Source organism: Tiliqua scincoides, chromosome 4, assembly GCF_035046505.1.
Source record: "Tiliqua scincoides isolate rTilSci1 chromosome 4, rTilSci1.hap2, whole genome shotgun sequence".
In the NCBI taxonomy this organism is placed as follows: Eukaryota; Metazoa; Chordata; class Lepidosauria; order Squamata; family Scincidae; genus Tiliqua; species Tiliqua scincoides.
Window position 1 is genome coordinate 180,899,100 of NC_089824.1, and position 24,164 is coordinate 180,923,263.

The window sequence follows — 24,164 nt, forward strand, 5'->3', positions numbered from 1 at the left end:
ATATATAATGTCCATGTGTTCTCCCGCATCCACATGCCTGTTGATCTAATTCTAAAAGATTAGATCATTCTAAAAGATTCTAATTCTAATTCTAAAAGAATTCTAAAAGATTTGTGAGACAAGACTTACCCTTACAGAAGCCATGCTGATTCTCCCTCAGGGAGGCTTGTTTGTCTATGTGTTTTGAGATCTTTGATGAGGCATTCCACCATCTTACCCGGAACAGATGTTAGGCTGAGTGGCCTATAATTACCCAGGTCCCCCCTCCTTCCCTTTTTAAAGATCAGTGTGACATTTGCTATTCTCCAAACCTCTGACACCGTGGCTATTTTGAGGGACAGGTTGCATATTTTAGTCAAGAGATCAGCAACTTCATTCTTCAGTTCCTTAATAACTCTTGTGCTTATTGTGGTTAAAGCAGTGGTTCCAGTATGAATTCTGGAGGGGAGTAATACTCTACCCCATTGATCTGATCTGATGCAACTGTAGTGCCAAGATGGCTGAAGTACATAGAAAGGTTCACAAGCAATCAGTTACTGTTTATACAAGTCCCCATTCATAACCTTTTGGCATTTGAATTACTCTGAGGTTGCCAAGTAGCTCCACCTCATCAGTGTAACATTTACAGCTGTTTAATAGGCACTTTTGGCTATTTTCATAAACAAGATTGGACCATATTAATTTATTTGGATGAGTTTACACACACCCATGGATGTGATTGAGACTGACCCAGAATAAAGGCTGCTAGCTTGCCTCTGTGGCGCGCTAGCAATGATTACCATGTCTGCCCCCCATCAGCCGGCAGCAGGGCTTTGCTGCCAGCTGATTGGCTGGCTTGGCTTAGGGAGCGGGACAACAGAGCTAATGCTAGCGCTCAGGCAGCTCAGTCTGTTCCTGGGAAGCGACCCCTGCCTGCCCGCCCTGTAGCTAGTCTGGGATTAGCTGGTCGCTCTCCGGAGGACTGGGTAGGAATTTTTTAATCTGATTGGCCCTATGATGGTGTTTGTTTTCACCTACCTCAGACTGGCTATGGCTATGTTTGGGTTTGCAATATATCTCTTTAACGCCCTGGTCACTGGTGGTAGAAGTGCGGGGTGGGTGGGCAGAAGACCTTCTCGGTGTCCAATCTAAGTCAGCAAGGACAGGGGTGAACCAGAACCGCTCCCATGATGCTTGACCGGCTCGAGGAGGCAGGCTGGTTAGCCCCTTTTCTAAACTTGGGGGCCTTGCAGGGATGACCTGAAGGCATAGCAGTTTGGCTGACTTACCCTCTTCAGGTGATGGTGAAAGGCGGGCTTAATAACAATTGAGCTACACCTGGAGTTGGGTGGACGCCCTATGAGATTGGGGGACGTAGACGGCTAGGGCCTTTTCCCCCACTTAGAACCCCGCACTTGGGATGGGTATTGTTTACCCTGTTGTTGCCTTGTTGCTACCTTGCTGTAATTCAATAAAGTGGCCCATTTTAATCCCATACCTGTTGTCGGCTGTATTTATTTGGGGAATGCATGGTAATTTAATAACTTTATATAAGAACTAGTGACTTTACAAGATGGGTTTCCTTATTTCTGTAGTTAAGTAACTCAGCACATAAAGATGTCGCTTGTTGCAGCAACTGAACCGCAGTCACAGGATCGAAATACGACTGACAGTTTACGCAAAGCAAACTCATGAATTATGAACGGCGGGCATGTCTAGTTAACCTTTTACCAATGTGGCAAAGAAAGTTCTTTAAGATGGTGAGAACTCAAATCCCCACTTTATGAACTCATGAAATTCTTTGCTTTGAATATTAGCTCAGTTGCATCTCAAATAGAAAATAATTCCCATTATCTGAACAGTGCACATTTGCTCACTGGGTCTGGCTATATATCCCCACATCAGTGTAATCCTACAAAAATTGCCTTCAGTTTCTTTGAAGCCATGATCGAATATTTTAGCTCCCTTCCATTTCTATTTGGAGAAATGTAGCTGACCTGTACATGCATCCAGTAAATCCGAAACCCAGTAGCTATCAAAGCCACAAAAACTTCTTTTCCAAAGGAAGGCACTCAGTTGTTTCTGTCTCTGCAGGTTTTGCAAGAAATCTTAACTTTAAGTTTCAAAGCCTTCATATCAGTTCATTTCTGACAATGCAAACCTTGGCTTGTTTTGGCAGCTCCTTTCCATAAGTCACAACCACAATCAACCTTTATTAGGCATAGAACTTAACAGTTGCCTGAGCAGCTTAGCTTTCCATAAGTTCAGCTGAAACTTTTCAAATGAGCGATTGTTTCCATTTACATACATTACTATAGGAAACGTGTTCATCGTTCCTAGGTATCCTTTATTTCATTGGACCGTTAGACAAGGTGCTGTGCTTTTGTTTGGAACTGAACGTTAGCGAATTGTAATTCATGACTGTCGTTGGTTTGGAATGTGGCAAAATAATTTATTCCTCTTCTGTATAGCCTGGGTGTCATCAATGCGTCCTGAAAAAAATTGCTAACTAAAATCAGCACCATCAGTCATATTCTAAGCCTGTCCGGGCAAAGCCATCCCAGTGCAGCACTCCCAGTAATGCTGGTGCAGCCCTTCCCAATAATGCCCCTAGCATCCATAGAAACACAAAGCACAGCCTATCAAACATGGAGTGCAGTCCTGACAGCCATGCATCATCAATGTGATGTTGGTATTATGTTGGTGCATCATCAATGTTATGCCCATGAGTCATCAGTTTGATGTCTGTGCATTATTACATTGACAATGTCCTTGTGTGTGTGTGTGTGTTTTGTGGGTGTCACTGAGGGACACTGGGTACAATTAAGTTAGCACCATACAACCATACAGCTGCTTAATTGATAGCAGTGCCTTACACAATTGATACCATTGATCTATGCCCATGTAGAATACTGTTGACTAGTCAGCACTTGTGCATAGTGCTTTGAAACCACACTGTCACCTGCCTACATTTCCATTATGACCCACCAGTAACCATGCCAGGCCCTTTCTCTCTCAGTCTCCACTCAGCAGCCATTTGCTACTTTTGCCCCCTCTCACCAGCCACAGCTGCTTATAGTTACACAGAAATTCTTCTCCATGCAGATGCACGGTCTGGTGTTCATCCAAGAGAGTCACTCTCCTGCATACACTGTAGCTCCCGTGCTTCTTTAAATCTCCCCAGATTGCACTGTGTGTGTCTCTTCTAATCCCCGAGGATACCGAAAGAAGGTGACGAATTACGCATCTCTGTGACAAAGAGAAAATTATATAGGCTACAGTCTGGAGTCTTGTGATGTGTCAATGAAGAAGCCCAAAGATTAATTAAAAGGAGAATGGCTTGTTAATGTCAAGTTGTCAGCAGGAATGGAATAAATCAAAAATCATTCTCCACGTTTCCTCTCTCTCTCTCTCTCTGTGTCTTTTGGCAATATTTTTCTCAGTGACTATATCGGTGTGAGACAGGAAGGTGAGCGGGATGGTTTGCAGTAGTCAGATCCGTGGGACTTTAGCTTTGAACTGTCATGGTTTTTTTCTCCCACCCCCCTTTCATTTCATTTCATTCTCTTTTGCCACTCATGAGCAGGTGAAATCTCACCACTTACATGCTCATTTTTTATTAACATGGGTCAGAATGAAAGGATCATCTAACTATTTTACTTAGCTGCCCGGGTGAGGAGAGGCCATGAGTAACAACTTCGTAAGTGTCTCCTAGCACTTTCCCAGATGCAGCCAGCTTCTGGGGCCTTGCCCACTTGTTCTAATTGGCTGCTTCCCCAGGCAAAATTAAGAATCAATTCACATAAACGTTTGGACTTATTTTAGATGTGAAGAATCATCTTTCAGGTCTTTGCATACTTTATAAACTCTTCAAAGTAGGTAGATGGAGGACAAGCAATCATGCATAGTGGCTGGAGGTACTTGGAGATTCGGTGTTGCCATGAAACATAGAGGTGGCGTCCCTAGCATGTAAGGCCACTCATCATGTTTGACCTGTGCACAAACCACATGCCTTTGTGGAGAGAGTTGGCTTGGTCAGTTAAGAAACAGCCATGCTGGATTACAATAATGTGCTGTATGTGGCATTACCTTTGAAAAATGATAAGGCAAATGAACGATGGAGAGAAGGTAGACTGTTCAACTCCTACATTGACTGTTTCCTACATAAGAAAGTATGTTTGACCTTGTAAACATCTAGGTGTTTTAGCAGATGGCAAGTTAACCATGAGTCTGCAGTATGATGCAGCAGCAAAGAAGGCAAATGCAATTCTAGGCTGCATGTGGCCCATCTGCAGCTGCCCACATGAGACTTCTAATGCATAACTAATGATATCTTCAGGCCTCCTTTAATGCACCATCATGAGGAAAAAAAGATGATGCACTCCCTTGAGATGTGACTCCATTCAGGTTCATGACCTTGGCTTAGTGCCCAGAACTTCTATAGATATGATAAGGCAAGGGAGGCATTCTTACTAACAGATACAGAAGATAACGAAGCATAACTCATAAGAACATAAGAACAGCCCCACTGAATCAGGCCATAGGCCCATCTAGTCCAGCTTCCTGTATCTCACAGCGGCCCACCAAATGCCCCAGGGAGCACACCAGATAATAAGAGACCTGCATCCTGGTGCCCTCCCTTGCATCTGGCATTCTGACATAACCCATTTCTAAAATCAGGAGGTTGTGCATACACATCATGGCTTGTACCCATATACTCATTACTTGTACCCATGGCTTGTACCCAAAACTCATTACTTTTACCCAACTATTAATCCAATCATGAGAGAACAGAGTGACCATTGGGAAGAGCTTGTGCAGACCATTAACTCCTTGATATACATAGCTCTTTTGCAATCTGCTAGTACAGTGAGTAAATAGGAATTTTTTAAAATTATATTTTGTAATATATATAATTTTATAAAATTATAAATATTTTTTTAAAATTATTTTTAGACACAGAAAAAGTCTGTTCTGTTCAACCATGCCTTTAATGGCTTGAAACTTCTATGGCTTTTTAGTAATTTTTCCTGTTTTACTCATATTTTATTTAGATTTTTACTGACTGGTCATTTTTTTTTTACACATATATCTTGGAATGTAGCCATTTTTCATGGTGGCAACCACCATACTATACCTCAGGGCATATGGGTAAAAAAAATGACCACTGCCAGCAGGTGACTATACTTTGGGGCTCCTGGAGAGGCTGACAGTTCAAGTAAGAGTTATTTTCTTATAACATATGAAAATCAATTTTAATATCCAAAAATCAATCTGATTGGCAGTGAATGGGTGCTGTGAAAATCGACCTCTGTTCATTCAGTGGCTCGTTTGTTCTGGAATAAATACAAGATAGGAATGGATCCTATCCATATCTGGTTCCATTAGATCCAGAAATGAATGCATATGTCCCTTATTTTCCATGTCCCTTATACAAAGAAGCTAAGCAGGGTCACGTCTGGTTAGTACTTGGATGGGAGACCGCTTGGGAATACCAGGTGCTGTAGGCTTATACCATAGTCTTTCGAGACTGAAGGTTGCCAACCATATACAGATATAGAAATAATATCCCTTTGGTATGAGGCCGCCAAGAATTCTGAGACAGTTCCTTAGAAAGAGATTGATAAGGAGATTGATAAGGTCGACATCAACTGATGCGTATTGATCATATGCTGGAAGCACCAGTAAACCTGATAAACAAAAGGTGAGCCCCTCCTCCCTGCTAATTTATGTGACAGTATCGTCCCACTACACAATAACTCGCATTAGAAACCTGTGACCTTCAAGGGAACTCAATGAAAATCCATTCCTAAGCAAAGGCTCATCACATGACAACATATTATAAAACGGTGATTACTTCCTAATCTCCACAATCATTGCAATATATGCCATTTCCCCGGCCAGCAAGGTCAGGAAGCTCATTGTTAACAAACCCACTTATGACAACTGAAGAAAAAGTAATTTCTCTTACAAGGTCCATCACTTTGTTAATGAACCTATGCGTTAAAGTACACCGGTTCCCTAGATTTATAGACATCTTATGTATCCATTAAGGGTTTACAGGCTTATTGGATGAGTAGCTTTTTGGCACTTAGAATCTGGACAGGAGTTGATCTAACACAATTTCTATGGTAGGGGGGATCATGCGATGATAGGTGATAATTCACAAATGGGGAAAAAAAAGAAATCGAGAATATGCAGTGAGGGAAACAATGGTGCTGTCAGCTTGAAAGAATGCTGCCAGATCAGGGAAGTTGGGGGTTGAAGGAGATACACTGTTCTTTTTGCACCAAAGGTCAGCAGGTTCATATAACTCCTTCATTCCGTGCAGTCACTTAGCATCAGGCATGTGAGGTTCCCATTGATTTTTATCTATAGGTAGCCTTTAAAAGCTGTGATAGTGAGGGCCACATAGCGGGTTTTTGAAGCTGTAAATGTGGGTTGATGTGGAAAATAACTCGAGGGTGAACTGGGGGATTATAGTGAAGTGGTCGAACGTTGTCCATTTCCTCCTCTTTATTTGCAAGAACACTTCCCTGCCTTTCATCGGAGAAGAAAGGCACAGAGTAAATAGACAAGGGAGACTATTTTCAAGTCAAATGATTGGCAAGACTCTTTTGCAATAGGTTTTGATACAGCCAGAGCAATTGAGGAAAAAAATAAAAATAAATGTATGAGTATTATTTCACAAGGCTATTTTTATGTTATTTCAGCACAGGTGAAAATTTCTCTTTCTGCTGGAGTGTTAAAGGAACAACGTGAAAAAACAACATTTACCCTATTGTCTTCATTCCTGTTATGGAAGTTAAGGCGGTGGGGATTTCTGGTAGACAAAAGACCCCAAGCTATCGACACAGCTATGAACTCACTTGGTGTTTTTATGCTTACAGTTACCTCTCAGCCTGACCTGGACCCCAATCCTGAGTTGCCTGGCATGCAGGGCTGCTGTGCAGTCAAAAATGGCTGCCGTGGCATCCTAAGCACAACCGGGCAGCCACTGGCAGCTCCTCGGGGGAAGGGACATTTGTCCCCTTCCTCCAGGTAAGGAAAGTAGCCCCAAAATGGGGCTACTAGATTCTGCGGTAGTTCTTTAGCTGGTGCAGAATCAATGTGTCCTGCGCCAGGCCACTCTGGATTTGGCAGAGCTCAGCTCTGCCAGTCCCACCCACCCCCGCTCTGTCCCTGCCAGGCCTTCCCCCCAAGAACGGCTTCTCCCCACCTCCCCCCATGTTCCAACTCCACTTCCACATGCTTGATATGGCCTGTCTTACTCTTACCAGGTGTGTATCACTTAATGATGAGGATACATTTTCCGATCTCTATTGTTAAGCAATTAGGTCATTAAGTTAACCTTCAGCCCAATCTAGAGCCTTTGTTGTGTAAACAGACACTCCCTGGCTGTGCAGGCTATTAGAGACCGATTGCCTCTTCTTTGCATTAAGAGCCTCTTTGCTGTGTAAACAGACACTTGCTGCAGGCTACGGGAGACCTGACTGCCTCATTAAGAGACTCTTTGTTGTGCTTTAACCGTTGTATATGCGGTCTGTCATTAAGCGGAAGGTTAAGCAACACATTCCTGTATACATTCAGCCATATACACATCTCTGTATTACATCTTGAATGTTTGCACAACAGAAGTATTTATGGCATGTTTCTTGTGAGATATAGACTTTTTTCATTGGCATTGACTCCTCTGAAACTTTATTATGTGAACTTTATCCTAGAGGCATATAAGGTTGTGGAATAGTAAGCAGCTCTAAGCGGCGATGCTCTGATTTTACTAGTTAATAATGATGACAATCACAATTTTTTATCTCCCGGTCATTAAACCATAATTTTAAATGCTCCATTTGAGAAACAGGCCTCCCACTCAGTCGAGCATTGCAGAATTACGGCGTGTGCCACGAACCACCCTGACCCTCTGGCAAAAGCAGCCATAACCTCATCAGAGCTTCTTAGAACAGACTATTAAAGGTGCTAATGGGAACAAGGTATTTAAATTCATGACTCAGAGAGGATTATCCAGAGTGAGTTGTTTTACACTGATTCCTGACTTCCTTTGAGTGTCTCAAAAGGACGAGAACAAACACTGGAGGGAGAAAAAAGCAGCACGAATTTGGAATGGCTTTGCTACTTCACCTTTAGCGAATATTTACATGAAACAATCTCCAACCTAGTGTAACATTTAACTGTGAGTTAACTCTGTTATTTCAGGCCTTTTGTGATGTCTGTTTGAAATAAACCCATGCACAATTTTCCCCCACACTCTTTATGTGAATACTGTTGTGGATGTTGGCCCAACTCAGTCAATGTCCTTCACTAGCAGCCCAACTATCTCCTGCAAGCCCATAGAAGACAACACTGCCAATGGAGCACACATTGTAAGCTATGGTGATAGGGGTGATCAGATAGCCAGGGAGAGATGGCCGGGGGGGAAAAATAACTTTTTATATTACTTCCTCATAGGCTGCCTGGACTCCAATGGGTCTCCTTGCACTTACACTAATTATTTAGCTGGAGTAAGTATGAGGGGACATAAATCAGGGGACATGCTGGACCTGGGAAAGGGAGATAGGATCTTCACATGCGTGGCTGCTGCCAAGATCATTTCCTTCCCACCCCAGTCCCCAGACCTGATTTTCCCCCAAATTGCCCCCACCACCACCTTGCCTGTTCCTGCAGGGTGTCCAGGAGACACTGGCACACACACTCACACACACACACACAAGGCTTCCAGCCATTTGTGCTGGCAGCTGAAGTGCACAACCTCAGCTTAAGCCCAGCATTGGATTGGGTTGCCCATCCTATGAAGTTAACTTCTTTCAGATTTCATAATCACAAATCCATGCACTGAGATCCATCACTCTGCCTGTTTATCTTGCCCTGTGTATGGAACAGGGAGAATGCTACCCTGGAGTTTCTGAGTTCAGCATCCTACCTAGCAACCCAAATTTGGCTTCCAAGACTTACCAACTATATTTCCCAATGTCATTGTGGTCAACTTGCATCATCACCATTGCCTACTCCCCAATGCTACCAGCCTATCAAGACAATGCATGACTTCTACAAACTTTCCACCTGGCAGGTAAGTCACTATGCTGTGTACATACCCATCACAAGCCCATCTCTGTAGGTTCATGGTGATCAAATCACCCACTGCTTGAATTCCTCACTCCCCAATTCTTGAAGGACTATCCTTAATATGAGATGACATGGTTCTTCATCCAAGGAATGAGTGCCTTCTAAAAGATCATTTCCCTCTTCCTCAGAATGATGTCTGGTTTCCAAAAGGCTCTCATTCTCTGTGAGAGCAATGGAGCTGTCAGCCTGAGAATGGGATGCCTCTATCATGGTCCTGAAGGTCTCCTTCTCATACCTCTCTAACTCTCTCAGCTTCTCCAAGTTATCTACTTTGGCTTCAAGGGGTTCAAACTTGTTCCGTGAGAATCAGGAGCTCATTGCACTAAGGACACATCCACAACTTTTGCCCAAGGGGCAGGTAGTCATAGATACAGCAGTCTAGGCAATACAGTGGTTCACCACCACCCCCTGCTGACCTTCTACCTTCATAACTAGCTCTGTTGCTTTTGATTTTCTCAAGAGCTTTCATAGCTTGTTTATTTGGAAAGCTAATAGCCCAGTCCTATAGCCCTGTATCAGACTTTCAAGTCTGGGAGGCAAAATAAAGTTCAGCCTGATCCTGGTCTAATCCACCCTGTCTTCTCCCTCCATCACCTTGTTCCAATCCCTCCCTGCCCTCCCCCAGCCCCTGTGCTGCCCAGCAGGTGCTTACCAGCTCTGACAGGCGCTCATTGGGGGTCCAGTGCCAGCAGGATGACAGAAGCCTTCCTGCTGGTGCTGCTTACTTGCCAGGTGTTGCAGAGTGCTTAATGGCCCTTTTGTGGCACCTTAGGCTGGTGCAGCAGTTGCAGCACTGGCATTAGGACTGTGCTATCAAAGGCTGTTTTTAAGCTGTAAGGGCACAGTGCCTCTTCACAATGTTCAAGATCACTAGTGAGGATGCTTCCCCCCTCCAATTGTTTTAGGCTGCAACAGTGAATTAAAGATTCATAAGGGAGACTACTTCCTCCGCGACCAAATCGATGCACATGCTGTGATGTTTTTTAATAACCCCATTTGCAGGATATTAACATCAAAAGGGACTAATGTTGAGATCATCATATCTGATCATTTCATTTAACTTTACTGCCCAGTTCAGTTAACTACTCCACACTGTTGCGGACAAGGGCAGGAATACAATGAGCCCTGTATACTGGTAAGCTTTAAGAACATAAGAACAGTCCCACTGGATCAGGCCATAGGCCCATCTACTCCATTTTCCTGTATCTCACAGTGGCCCACTAGATGCCTCCGGGAGCACCCAAGACAATAAGATACCTGCATCCTGGTGCCCTTTCTTGCATCTGGCATTCTGAGGCAGCCTACTTCTAAAATCAGGAGGTTACACATACCCATCATGACATGTAACCTGAGATGGACTTTTCCTCTAGAAATCAGTTCATTCTCCTTTTAAAGGCATCTAGGCCAGATGACATAATCACATCCTGTGGCAAGGAGTTCCACAGACTAATCACACACTGAGTAAAGAAATATTTTCTTTTGTCTGTCCTAACTCTCCGAATGCTCAATTTTAGTAGATGTCCCCAGGTTCTGGTGTTGTGTAAAGAGCTCTCTAGCCACTCTATCCATCCCCTGCATAATTTTCTATGTCTCAATAATGTTCCTTCTCAGGTGCCTCTTTTCTAGACTGAAGAGCCCCAAACACTGTAGCCTTTCCTTGTAAGGACGGTGCCCTACCTCAGTAATCATTTTAGTCGCTCTCTTTTGCACCTTTTCCACTTCCACTATGTCCTTTTTGAGATGCGGCGACCAGAACTGGACGCAGTACTCCAGGTGTGACCTTACCATCGATTTGTACAATTGCATTATAATATTAGCTGTTTTATTCTCAATACCTTTTCTAATGATCCCAAGCATAGAATTGGCCTTCTTAATGGTTGCCACACATTGGGTCGACACTTTCATCTAGCTGTCCACCACCACCCCATATCAGCAGAGGAAAAGGCCCTGTTCATGTGTGACTCCTCATGTGCTTTCACCAGGTGTAGAAGCCTCATTCCTATGTGGAACAACAGATCACAACCGAGCTGCTTAATCATGGCACGACCCCACTACATCACTAGCATTATGGACCATTTGTCCTAAAGCCGTCCATGCTGTTTTATAGCCCTTGAGGACCTGACCCATTAAATCTTGCTGTTTATGTTTCTCGATAGCCAGCTCCACAATAGTTATAACAAGGAGATTCATATTTTTTCAGCCTGTCAGGGAGCCAAACATACTCTACCTCTAGTAGTAGGAAAGAGCTGTTATTCTTCTATTGCTAGAGGGAGATTTTGTGTGTGTGTTTTTTTAAAGAAGGAAACAAGTATCAACTCAGCACCATGATCCAAATGGACATATAAATAAATAAATGGAAAGAAACTGTGTTCTCATTTATCACTTGTGATAAGCCTGCTTTTGTTTACCTTTGATTCTTGTGCTTCCTCTTCTTTGCCATCCTAATAAATATAATAAATACTGTGCCGAAAGAGATTTACAAACAAATCACTGTATTTGGCTATATCATCAATGACAGCTCTGGGGGAAAAAAAAGCCCTGTTACTCAATAAATGACTTGACGCACAAAAGCATACAAATGATTGCAGCTGTCGTTATCGCAACTTGTGGAGTAAATGCAGATGGCATGAAATAATATTTGCAAGTGGCTAATAGAATTTTAATGGCCTTTGAAAGAAAATAAAAGGAAGAGCCTAGTATTTCCAGAGGACATGAAAGGTACATATACCATTGCAATGCGAGTTGAAAAGACAGCACGGGTCTTCCATTTGCTCGCTTGTGTGCCGGCAGATCCCTTGTGCCCGTTATTTATGGGAGACTTAAACAGCAACCGCAGTCTGCAAAATAGGCAGCGATGCGTCTGCAGAAAGTCGGAAGTTTGCATTATGCAAATATCTGGTATGATGAATGAAATGCACCAAACATCTCGAGGAGTCACAGATGTTAGCATGCCGGGGAACATGGAAAGAAGCAAAGACTGTGAATTAATTGATTTTCATGTTATCACACAGTTGCCTAAATATAAGCAATCAGGCAGCAATGCACATTGTGAATGTTAACTTGCCCGTTCATGTTTAAAGGAGATCCATCACCTCTGACCGTAGTTGCTGAGGAGCAAATCAACAAAAGAAGCCATCATTACATATGGCTAATCAGGACTAAGCCTCGCAGGCAGCATCTGCTCCAGTATGTTTACAAATAGGAATAGGGACAAGAAATTACACCATTTTCAGATTCAATGAACTTGTCTAGCTCCTAATATTCCAGGCTTGGCTTTCTCAGTTAAACGTTTTGTGAACACAGAGGAGAAAAGTAATTCTCATTCTCATACGAGGACAATATCTATCCCAGAGGCTTCAATTGAGTCCTCTCTTGTGCCAGCCCAAAGGGTAGGGTGCTCTGTGGGATACAGTGCAATGTGCTTGGCCGCCATGGAGAATGTGCGCTCCCTCATGATTCCCCTATGGTTATCTAGGGCATTTTTCTCTCCACTTTCAACACATATAGACTATGAGGAACTTTAGGACACAAAGGCAACATGCCCAGTTGTAAACTATCAGGGATAGAGGAAGAAAGTCGTTGGGCGCAATCCTAACCCCTTATGTCAGTGCTTTCCAGCACTGGCATAGCGGTGCCAATGGGATGTGCGCTGCATCCTGCAGTTGGGTGTCACTCACGGAGGCCTCCTCAAAGTAAGGGAATGTTTGTTCCCTTACCTCTGACCTGCATTGCCACTGGAAAGCACTGGCATAAGGGGTTAGGATTGCGCCCATTGTGTATAGTTCTGCTGGCATACTCTCTGCATGTCAGGAAAGGGAAGGATACTATCAACAGTCTTTGAGGAATCTTCTTTTAGCACTCTAAGGGCCCAATCCTATCCAACTTTCCAGCAGTGGTGCAGTTGCAATGCAGTCCGGAGGTCAGGGAACAAACATTCCCTTATCTTGAGGAGGCCTCTGGGACTGCCTCCCCACCACTGGATGCAGCACAGGCCCCATTGGCATGGATGCATCTGCACTGGAAAATTGGATATGATTGGGCCCTAAGGTTGCAAGCCTAGCCACATTTACCTGGGAGTAAGCCCTATTGACTACAATGAGACTTACTTCTGAGTAGACATGCATAGGATTGGGCTCTAAGTTTTTCTAACACACAACATCAATTTTTGGTGCCTTCAGTTTTCTCAGTGTTTTTGATTGTTAGAGGTGGTTAAAAAGGATAAGAAAAGAAAGGCAGCTCTCCTAACACTGTTATTGGCACTACTACTTTATAACACCATGTAAATTGTACTATATGTGACTAGCTGACAACAGTGCTTGCCCAGAATACCCCCAATGAGCCTTGCTCGTTTCTCCTGCAGTCAGTGCCAATCACACAAGTGGCCACTGTAGGGCAATGGTTCAACCCCACTACCTTGTTGGGACTTCAACAGTGGAGCTAGATGCCTGCATTGGCTATGTAGTTTTACATAGCTGGTTAGTACGTGGAGTTACCAAGAGGAGACTAATGTCCCCATATGTGTAGTTTTGCACAGAGACAAGGGCAAGAGTACCCTTCAAAGGTTGCTCCATCTTAGGGATGCTGCAAGGATGCCCTTTTTTCAGACCTAAAGGAAGGTCTGGTAAAAGTTTAAAAGACTGCAAAAAAGACTGAAGGAATAAAGCAAAAGGGGGGTGCAAAGGATCAAAGCCAGACAAGTATAAAAACACAATGCAAAAGGTGAATGGACAAACCCATTCACTAATCAGCAGCTGTTCTCCAGTGATGGTTGGAGTAGCACACCTAGGTTGTTCATGTCCTAGCGTTAACAATGATGCCCTAGGTCAGGGGTGCCCAAACCCTGGCCCTGGGGCCACTTGCGGCCCTCAAGATTTCTCAATGCGGCCCTCACGGAACCCCCAGTCTCCAATGAGCCTCTGGCCCTTCGGAGATTTGTTAGAGCCCGCATTGGCCCGACGCAACTGCTCTCGGCGTGAGGGCGACTGTTTGACCTCTGTGGGATGAGGGCTGAGGGCTGTGGGATGAGGGCTTCCTCCACTGCTTGCTGTTTCACATCTGTGATGCAGTAGTGGCAGCAAAGGAAAGGCCAGCCTTGCTTTGTGCAAGGCCTTTTATAGGCCTTGAGCTATTGCAAGACCTTCATTCATTCATATAAGATCATCTTTAATATATTCATTTATGTAAACTTATGTAAATTTATTCAAATTTTAAATGTAAATTAATTCTTCCCCCCCCGGGCCCCCGACACAGTGTCAGAGAGATGATGTGGCCCTCCTGCCTAAAACTTTGGACACCCCTGCCCTAGGTCCATGCAATTGGATGATTTATGACAACCTGGCATCTGTACCTGTCCCTTCACCTGGTGGGCTTGGATGCTTTGGCTTGGTCTATTAATTTGGACCCAGACAATGACAACAAGCAGGTCTCAGGGAGGCATCCCAGGGCCAATGCCATTGCAGCAGACTGTTTCAGCAGAGCCTTATTTAAGAGGTTTAGGGTGCTGAGCAGTCACAGGAAGTTCTGAGGAGTAGAAGCTTCAAAAATGAGGAAAATAGGCAAAAATTAGGGAAAAATCAGTGATTTTCACCACAGTCATGGTCTCCATGTCCAAAGGTAGTATAACCTGCCCTGTTGCCCTGATATGTAGTGTACTATGGTGATGAGGGGGTGAGAAAGGAAAAAAAAAAAAACTCCTCTCTCACAGTACCCTTGCTTCCATGTGCCATGGTTAAGTAAAGGGATGAGAAGGGCATGTTTGGGGGTGGCGAAATACCCCTTGACTTCTGTAAGTTCAAAGAAGAACTTCTGAGTTTCAGAATAATGTCTCTCACTTTGTGCAGATATTGTCAAGACACCTAAGTTTTCTGGGAGTGAGCCCCATTGAACACAAATTTACTTCTGAGTAGATAGGCATAGGATTGTGCTGTAAGTTGTTCTTCAAGCTCCAGCTTGGATAAGTGCTACAGCATCTGTGGTGATGAACCTGAGGGGGGGTAAGGGAGACAAATGCCCTGGGAGCCAGGCTGGGGGGGGTGCTGCCATTCACCCACTATGGCACCCCCTCTCGCATCACTCAGAGCAAAAACCCAGAGGTGTTCTGAGGGCCAGGGCAGCAGCATGCTGCCTCCCCAACCCTCCAAAGGCCTTGTAAAGGCGTTCGAGGGCCAAAAAATATCATTTCCAATGTCATGGAAAAAACTGGAAGTGATGTTTTTAAACTCTTGGAAGGCCTCCTGAGCGCTGGAGAGGCTTCCCTGGCCCTCAGAATGCCTTCTAAGGGCACTAAAACGTCACTTTCAGTTTCCTCTGTGAAACAGATATGTTTTGGCCCTCTAAGGCCTTTAGAGGGTTGGGGAGGGCATGCGTTGCCTCCCTGGGCCTAGGGAGGCGCAGGGTGGCAGCTGTGCCAGTGGGGGGCGGGGAGTGGCAGCCTGAGCTCTTGGCCCTGGACGGTACCAGGGCTAGGATCGCCACTGAGCATCTGAACCTGAAACCACTGGATTGCATTTTATCTTAACTGACACAGTCACTGCAATGCAACAAATATGCATGACTTTCATTTTGAGAAGGAAAGTCACAGCACATAAGTATAAAACTAACCGTTCTTTTCAAAATTCTACCCTCATGAAAATTCCATAGCTGCTTTTGAAGATAAGTGCCCTGAAAAGGCAATGCCACTTTTCAGCAAATAGATTTTGGGGGGCCAAAATGATTTAGCAGGTTTTACACATCCTAGATAGCCCTCTTCTGATGATTGATTTTCTTTGTAAACAGGAAGGACATGTGCCCATGTTTATGAGCTATTGATTTCCTGAATGATGCTGAAGACGGTAACCAGCATTACAGCTGATGGGTGATAAAGAATGATAAGTTCTAACAATCACAGTGCCTCCAATTATATTTTAAAAAATGGAACCATGTAAGACTGGCTATGAACGACAGACAAATTGTGTTTAATGGTATGCTGACATTTTGAAAATCAATATGAAATTTTAATATATGCCTCAACTACCAACTTACCACTCAATGACATATCGTTAAGAAAAATATAAAAATATACTGGCAGATGAAGCTTCAAAGTTACTTTATCAATGTTGTTGATTTATTTATTTTAAAAAGTAAAATTCCATGGGTGTGTTTAATCCAGAGGGTTAGACTAGATGTTCTGTGCTTAGGGCTACAATCCTACAGACACTCTCCTGGGGGGTCACATTGGACACAGTTGGACTTACCTCTGAAAATACATGCATAGGATTGTGTGTTGGACTCCTAGTGACTTTTTCTTATATTAAGAAAGAATTCATGGAAGGTTGAATGTTGTCCAGGGATATGGCATTGGGCTTAACCTTTTGCTTCTAAGTTGATTCCCTGCCTTAAATCATTCTGAAGCTGCTAAGCTGAGCTGGAGACAATATACAGGCACACTTAAATTTCCCCTTGGGCAGCTACTTGCAACTTTGGAAGTGATTTGGATTAGAGATGCAGCATGGGATAAAAGATTGTATTCTTTTCCCCATACTCCTGATCTAAGTCAACCTCTATCAAATCGTTTTTTGTTTTTTTTTAAAGAAACAAAAGGCATCAGGAATTCCAATCATTGACATTCATCTATTTTGGTCATGTCAACATTAAATTCATAAGGCTACTCTCAAAATTGGGTGAAAGTTTGCCAGTTTAAAAATCCATTTTCTCTTCCTTATGGAAATGGAAGAAATTGTCCAGGCTTGAGAAATTGATGAAATATGTCCATTTCCTGACTTTGGACAAAGTGACTGGAGCATCAGATGGAGTTTGGCACACCTGTTTAGGCATTTGCAGATCAAGCGCATTGTATCATTATGCAAGAATGAGATATGTCAGGACTTTTTTTTTTAAAAGGATGATAGACTTGGGAAAATCAAGAGGCCTAATTTCATGCTTTTACACCATATTACTAAGCCTTGATAATGATCAGAGTGGTTTCCTGAAGATGTGTGATAAAGAACTAGTTGCGGAAGCTTCTGGGAAACTATAACTTGATATGAAAACAGGAATTATCACCATTAGAGTCACTTGATGTAATGGAAAGTTTTTGGAAGACTGAGGGTCCAATCCTGTAGAATATACGCCGGCTCACCACCGACGTGAACTGTTGCAAACGTTCTGCAAGGCGCACCTATGACTGTTAACACTGGCCCAGCGCCTCTACTGGCCCAGCATGTGCCCATGTTGGGTTAGCAGTGGTCGGAGGCCGGCGGATGGCCACCTGGCACTCTGTGAGAAGCAGAGTCAGTGCAGAGTTGAGTAGCCCCACTGAAGGGCTACTTTCCTTACCCAGGGGAAGGGGACAAACGTTCCCTTCTCCTGAGGACCTGTGGGCAGCTGCCCGGCATACTTAGGATGCTGTGCCACTTTAACCTTTTTTGCATTTTTGCCACTTCAGCTTTTCATGCCGGGCAGCTCAGGATTGGGCTGTAAGAGCCCAATCCTATCCAACTCTCCAGGGCTGCTGCAGAGAGAGCCTCCCTCAAAAAAAAAAAAAGCCTCCCTTTCTATAAATAAGTAAACAAATACACCTGATGAGAATTTGTTGACTGACAGCTATGAAGCTGGCCAATCAATAGACTTACAACTGACAAGTTGACTAAAATGAAATGTGAATTAAATATGTCTTAAACATGACATCTGAGCTTTTGTGGGAAGCTAAGACACAATGTACTAAGATAAACAAATGGTTTCTGCAAAGTTTTTGCTTGTGAATGGAAGGAACTTCTGTTTATGCAAGCTGAGCTCCACTCATGGAAAAGTCTTTTCATAAGCAGAAAGGGTCCTTCCCTAAGTGAACAAGGTTCTTCCATGAACAGAATCTCCTTCTGCTAAGAGTGAAACCTCTGGAAACAATCCCTGATCTCTCAGAGGAGTTCTGTACATCTCTTGATGAGGCTTTGTCTAAAAAATGTTCAAGGCAGATTTGGTGGTTCCTCTTTAGATGACATATCTATGGGATGTTTGAAAAAGGCTAGATTTTAGCCTTTAGCGTATGTTTAACAAGGCTGGCAAAATTTTCGAGAGCGTGTGCATGTTCACATGTCCCTGGAAACCTTCTTCATTACATTATTTACCCATCCATGGACACAGTTTCCTATGTATGGTGCCCGTGTGATTCTTATTTCTGTAATTATCTGAGAGCCTTTGTACCTCCGTTTCTCCCCGAGCACCACAAGGATGCTCTCCATTGCTTAGGAACTGTTTCTGGGAATTGCGAGTATTAGCTAATTAATGCACAGACAGTGTCGTAGGGGAGAAAACTGCTGAGTGCGGTTATTAATTCTTCCTTGCCTCCCTCCCAGCTAATGCAGGATGGCTCCCTGTAGTCCATTTCAGTAACACTTTGTCCACTCACTCTCCTTCTCCGCATTCAAACTGATGAAGGCTATTGCTGTTTCAGTAAGTCGCAGGCCAATAAACGTTGATGACCTCTCTCTGATATTCAGCTTCCATTCCTTCCTTGTTCATTTTCAGGCCATTTACTTGCCCTTGTGTATAACATTCATCTTTTGCAAAGAATTAATAATAGATATTAAAATACATAACAGCATTCATCCGGTAGCCTGGAATAGAGGTGTTTTTGTTGTTGTTTTTTTCCTCCTCAAGCACTTGGGCCTCTCTTGCTTTTGCTAATTTGTACCATGGTCTTGCCTTAATGTATTTGTGTGTATGTGTGAAAGTGAATTGATATTTCTTCCATAAGCAGAAACTCAAATACATAGTTTTCTTTTGCTTTCAGAGAGCAAATGGATCTTCTCTTTCCTCTGATAGCTGCATAGATATTAAACACATTATTCTGTTTTGTGTGAATTCTAATAACATTACATTTCCATGCTGAAGCCCATCTTTCCATCTGTGAAGTGGAGCTGGCAAAGAGAGGCCATTTTCAGACATTCAGGGTGGGGTGGGGGGCTTGAGACAAGAAAGAAGCATTGGAGGGGACAGCCACCATTTCCCCTTCATTAGCAGTTTCATGCAAGACATGATAAATTTGAGCGTCAGCGGTGCAAATTCCAACATCTGCTCTGTCTCTACCCCACAGACGTGTTGACAGGTGTACTCTCCTCTTCTGCGTTGCTTAGGAGCTGACAGATGGACTGTCAGCAGTAAATAAAGGATGGAACCTCACAGAGGGGTAGCAGGGGGCTCTTGAACTTTACATGCATTTCTGTTAATTTGGTTTTAATACTTTCCACTTTTGAAAAGCTAATTCTCACCCCCCAGCCAGAAGCTCAGCACTTTTGGCAACTGCAGCGCTCTCTCTCTCTCTCTCTCTCTCTCTCTCTCTCTCTCTCTCTCTCTCTCCCCCATCTCCCCCTCTCCTCCCTCCCTTGGGAAAGGAAAGCTAAATTATGTTAATCTGCCAAATATTTCTCATCATTAGTAATGCAGTAAAAATTAACAGAACACTCATCAGAAATTAACTTCCAAAGTAAATGAGGTTAAAGGTGAATGAAGGGAGTCGGAGTCATCTCTTTGTATTTTTAGAAGAATACAGCAGGGGAGAAGATTTATATATTTTTAAATATATATGAATTCTGAGTTAGAACTCTTGTTACAAAATCTCAGTTATCTGAAACTCCTAATTTGTTGGAATTTACTGTGTGTCTTATGGCTGCATTTTAATGGGAGCATTTGCTCCAGTGATAAAACTCTCTGATTCTTCACTGGTTTGGGCCATGCCCAAGGCTATCTGGCGAGAGAAACGTAGGATCCAATCATGCCCAGCAGCATTACCATTGTATAGATAACAGTAACACATCCATTTCGGACTGTAAGCACATTGAAGATTTGTGAGCCTCTGTTGCAGCTCTTGATTGTAAACTATAAAGGCACATGAGCTTAGTTTCAGAGGCCCTGGTTCTACTCCCAATGCACCAGGTAAGATTTAATGTATTGATATGAAGTTTTAATTGGAATTATGCAGATATGTTTGTCGGCCAGGGTCAAGCCCATTCTGTGCCTTTTTGCACAGAAGCAATGCTAGAGCAGTATTAGGCCTAAACCAGATTCAAAAAGACACTTTTTTTTTTCTTTTGTGCCATTCCCCACCCTGCTCCTTGGTTGGAGAAACCATGTGGAAAATTCCTGATGGGACTGTACTTGCCTAATCATATTATTAAGAAAAACAGGGCAGTATTGAGACATTCTGATGTAGAGAAAAATGGACAGCCCAATCCACCAAAACTCCCCATGTGGCAATACAGAAGTTTCAGCAAAGCGCCACTGTATCCTGTAGGAGAGTTTTGACATGTTGAGGCCTTCTCAGGGGAAGGGCATATTTGTTTGCTTCCCCTAGGGTAAGCCCTCACTGCTGCCATGAATCAATTCAGACCTGCACCAGTGATATTGACATGAGTCCACACTAACCAGTGAAGGTGGATATCTGAGAAGGGGATTAGGTTCAGTTCACGGCCAAACCCTCCCCCTTCCCAGGCCCGATCAACCCTCCTCCTGACACCCATTGCCTCTCCATCTCCACTCCCTCCACGCCCTATTTCACCACCTCCGTGCCTTCCTCCTGACCCCTGCACAGTCTTACCATCAGTGAATTGGTTCTCCTTATATCAGAGGAAACACATTTTTGTGCTGGGATCCAATGGACAATGGCATCGCTATGTCATTTGGCAGGAAGAGGGATGCTTAGATGGGAATCAAAATAGGATCTCAATGAACCTGCTTAGTCAATTTCTAGGGTTAGACAGGGGAAAACTATTTCTAACCATTCACACACATTAATTAGTCCGTGGAACTTCTTGCCACAGAATGTGGTGATCAATGCCTTTAAAAGGGCATTGGGTAAATTTCTGGAGGAAAAGTTCATCACAGGTTACAAACCATGATGAGTATGTGCAACCTCCTGTACCCAGAAATAGGCTACCTCAGAATGCCAAAAGCAAGGTCTCTTGGATGCAGGTCTCTTGTGGTCTTGCGTGCTCCCTGAGGCATCTGGTTAGCTACTATGAGATACAGAAAACTGAATTAGATGGGCTTTTGACCTGATCCAGTGAGGCTCTTCTTATGTTCCCACATAACTAGCCCTTTATGTAAGCTTTTGATAGGATGGGAAGGAGAAAGAAGAGACAGGAGAGACAAAATCCTTAGAAGGGCAAAGAGGGTAGAGCAAGATGTTGGAGAGAAGGGGCAAAAGAGACAGTAGGGAGGTTAAAAGAAGGACCTAGAGTTAAAAGAAGGACCTAGAGTTAAAGAAATGAGGGTTTCAGGGTAAAGGAAAAAGAATGGGGAAAGCTTATGGAAAAGCAAGGGGAAAGCAATATGTGGTTCAGGCCACAGTGAAAGGCAGTGGCCAGAGAGTGACCTTCTGTAGATCATCCTAATTTCCATTTTTTTGTGAATTTCCTAGGCATATGTTCTGAGTTAACTAACAGGAGTGCAAAGTAGAATATAAGGCTTTGGAGAGCATCTACCTGTCAGACATATTGGGCTAAACAGACCAATGACAGCTTCTGATGCCCTTCATGGGTCTATTTATCAAAAACAAAAATCTAATCAAAACTGGGTAGAGTACTGTCAACTCAACACCCAATCTAAGTTAACTTTGTTTTGCCTCTGTGTCTTAAGAGGTAAGCACCCGAGGACATGTTGTTATGATTATTAAACATCATTTCAGAAACAGCTCTTATGTCACCCCCTCCAGTGTTTTCACGAACATTCCATTATCCTGGGCGTACTGTATATATTTTTACTATGCTCATGGCTCTGAGTGAAAAGAGAAGTTCTGTACCTGTTGCCTAGAGGAAGATAGCGTGACTTGTCCAAGATCACTTAGGAATCTAATGGCAGCAAGGCAGTTCTTCTCCTTCTGCCTCCAGGTCAAAGGACTCCAAGGAAAACAAGTAGTGGTTGAGGTACTGTTTCCTGAAACCAAGTCACTCAAGAGTGCAATATTTATATTCACTTACGTTTGCCTCCTTGAGAAAGGCGTTCACTGAACTGTGTTTTCAAACTATGCCAACTGCAGTTCTAGATGGCAGATACATGTCCATTCCCAGGCATTTGAGGCTTTGCATTGGCGGAGCAGGACAGATTGAAGATATTGTACATTACCTGCTTCATTGTCAGCTTTATCAAAATCCTAGGGTAAGATTTTTGGAGCCTATTTTGGCTACCCTTCAAGGGGAGAATACACATATGAAATTGTATTGGTTACTTTCCGATTGTGACCCATCGGTCACCCATAGTGTGGCATTGTTTGCTAAAGCTGCCAGAACTATTCGTGCCAACTACCTGGGGGAAATAGCGGTAGATTGTAAAGGAGATTCCTTAATATGATGGGTGTAGGTGCCTTTTGTGCTTGATTTTGACCTAATTTTATCATTGTTTGTATCTTGATGTATTTTTGGATTTACATGTTTTATCTTATTGTGATGGCTATTAGCTAATACAATAAACAATCTTTGACTTTGAGTAGTTGTTGAGCTTGCAACAATGAATTCAATAGTTACTTTGAACTGGCAATCAATTCATGTTGTTGTAGAAAGTAATGGAAAAAGGAGAATTAGCTTAAATTTGTTTTCAGCTTTGTCAATTTTTAATAGCAAATAATGACCAAATATGCTTGACATTAATTAAAAGCACATCATCCCCCAAACACCTACAGATTCCTTGCCCACTATGTTTCTTGTGAAGACTATTCAGTGGGGATGTCTATGCACATAAGCAGTGCTATAGCAAATGCGAATGAACAGTCAGCTTATCTGGAAAAGTAAGCCTGTATTAAATCTTCTTGAGGTGATGACTGTTTGCATTTCAGATATATGGCTTAATTGTGGAGTCTCATTAGCTGGATCCTAACTGTACTTTTTTATTTGTTTAGATTAATAGCCCATCCTGCTTAGCAACCTAAAGGCATAGAAATTCCATTAAAACAATCTGATTATAATACAAATAAAAGTCCCATCCCTCTGCCAGCTTCACCCTAATGCCGGAAAGCCAATTCAGAGAGATTTTCCAATGCTTCTGAAAGACATTAAGCAAAAGACAACTACCAGATTCTGAGCAATCCCAGTCCATCCTACTGGATAGTCAGTAGCAATCATAAGCTCCAAATAATTGCATTCAGGAGAATTATAGAAGATTATCTACACTGAGGGGATGTTTTATAAGTTGCTCTCTCAGGACCCAATCCTATCCCACTTTCCAGCACTGGTGCAGCCACAATGCAGCCCATTGTGAAGAAATGTTCCCTTACCTTGAGGAGGCCTCTGTGACTGCCTCCCCACCAAAGGATGCAGCTCACATCCCACTGGCACCACTGCACCGACCCTGGAAAATTGGATAGGATTGGGCCCTCAGGTTGCAATCCTATGCACATGGACCTGAGAATTTATGCCACTGAACTTTATGGGACTTCCTTTTGAGTAGACATGCAACGGATAGTGCTGTCAATTAGGGAACACATCATGCAGGAAGAAGGAGTAGACTCAGTTCTAACAAGTGGCCCAAACAAGTAGCAGTGGCAGGGGTGTCCACATGCAATGGAGTGCAGGGTTCCTGAGTTTGTTGTGGTGGTTGCCTCTTGTCACGCAAGACGTAGAAAAGCTGCACTTGTTAAAAGTAGCGCTCTGACCCAACTGTTAAACATACAGGAGTTATACCTGGTTTCTTTATAGGGTTACCAATTACAAAGGGAGACAGAGTGCCTATACCTTTAACCATTGTATAGAAGAGGGAATTTTGGCAGATGCAGCTCAACATGGGAGGTTTTAAAAAAGCTGCACCTGCTCGTATAGAATGGTTACAGGTATTGGCACTCTGTCCCCCTTTGTATCTGGTAACCCTATAAGGAAACCAGGTATAACTCCTGTATGTTTAACAGTTGGGTATCTGGTCACTCTACTTATAGGTACGTTGCTAAGATAGGATTACTGTTTGGCTTCCCTTTTATTCAAAGGTAGAAGTAACCGAAGTCACTACTGCAAGAACAAACTTTCTCCATCAGCAGCCCTTAGCCTTTAAAACAGTAACTTCCAACCTATTTCATCTCACGGCATACA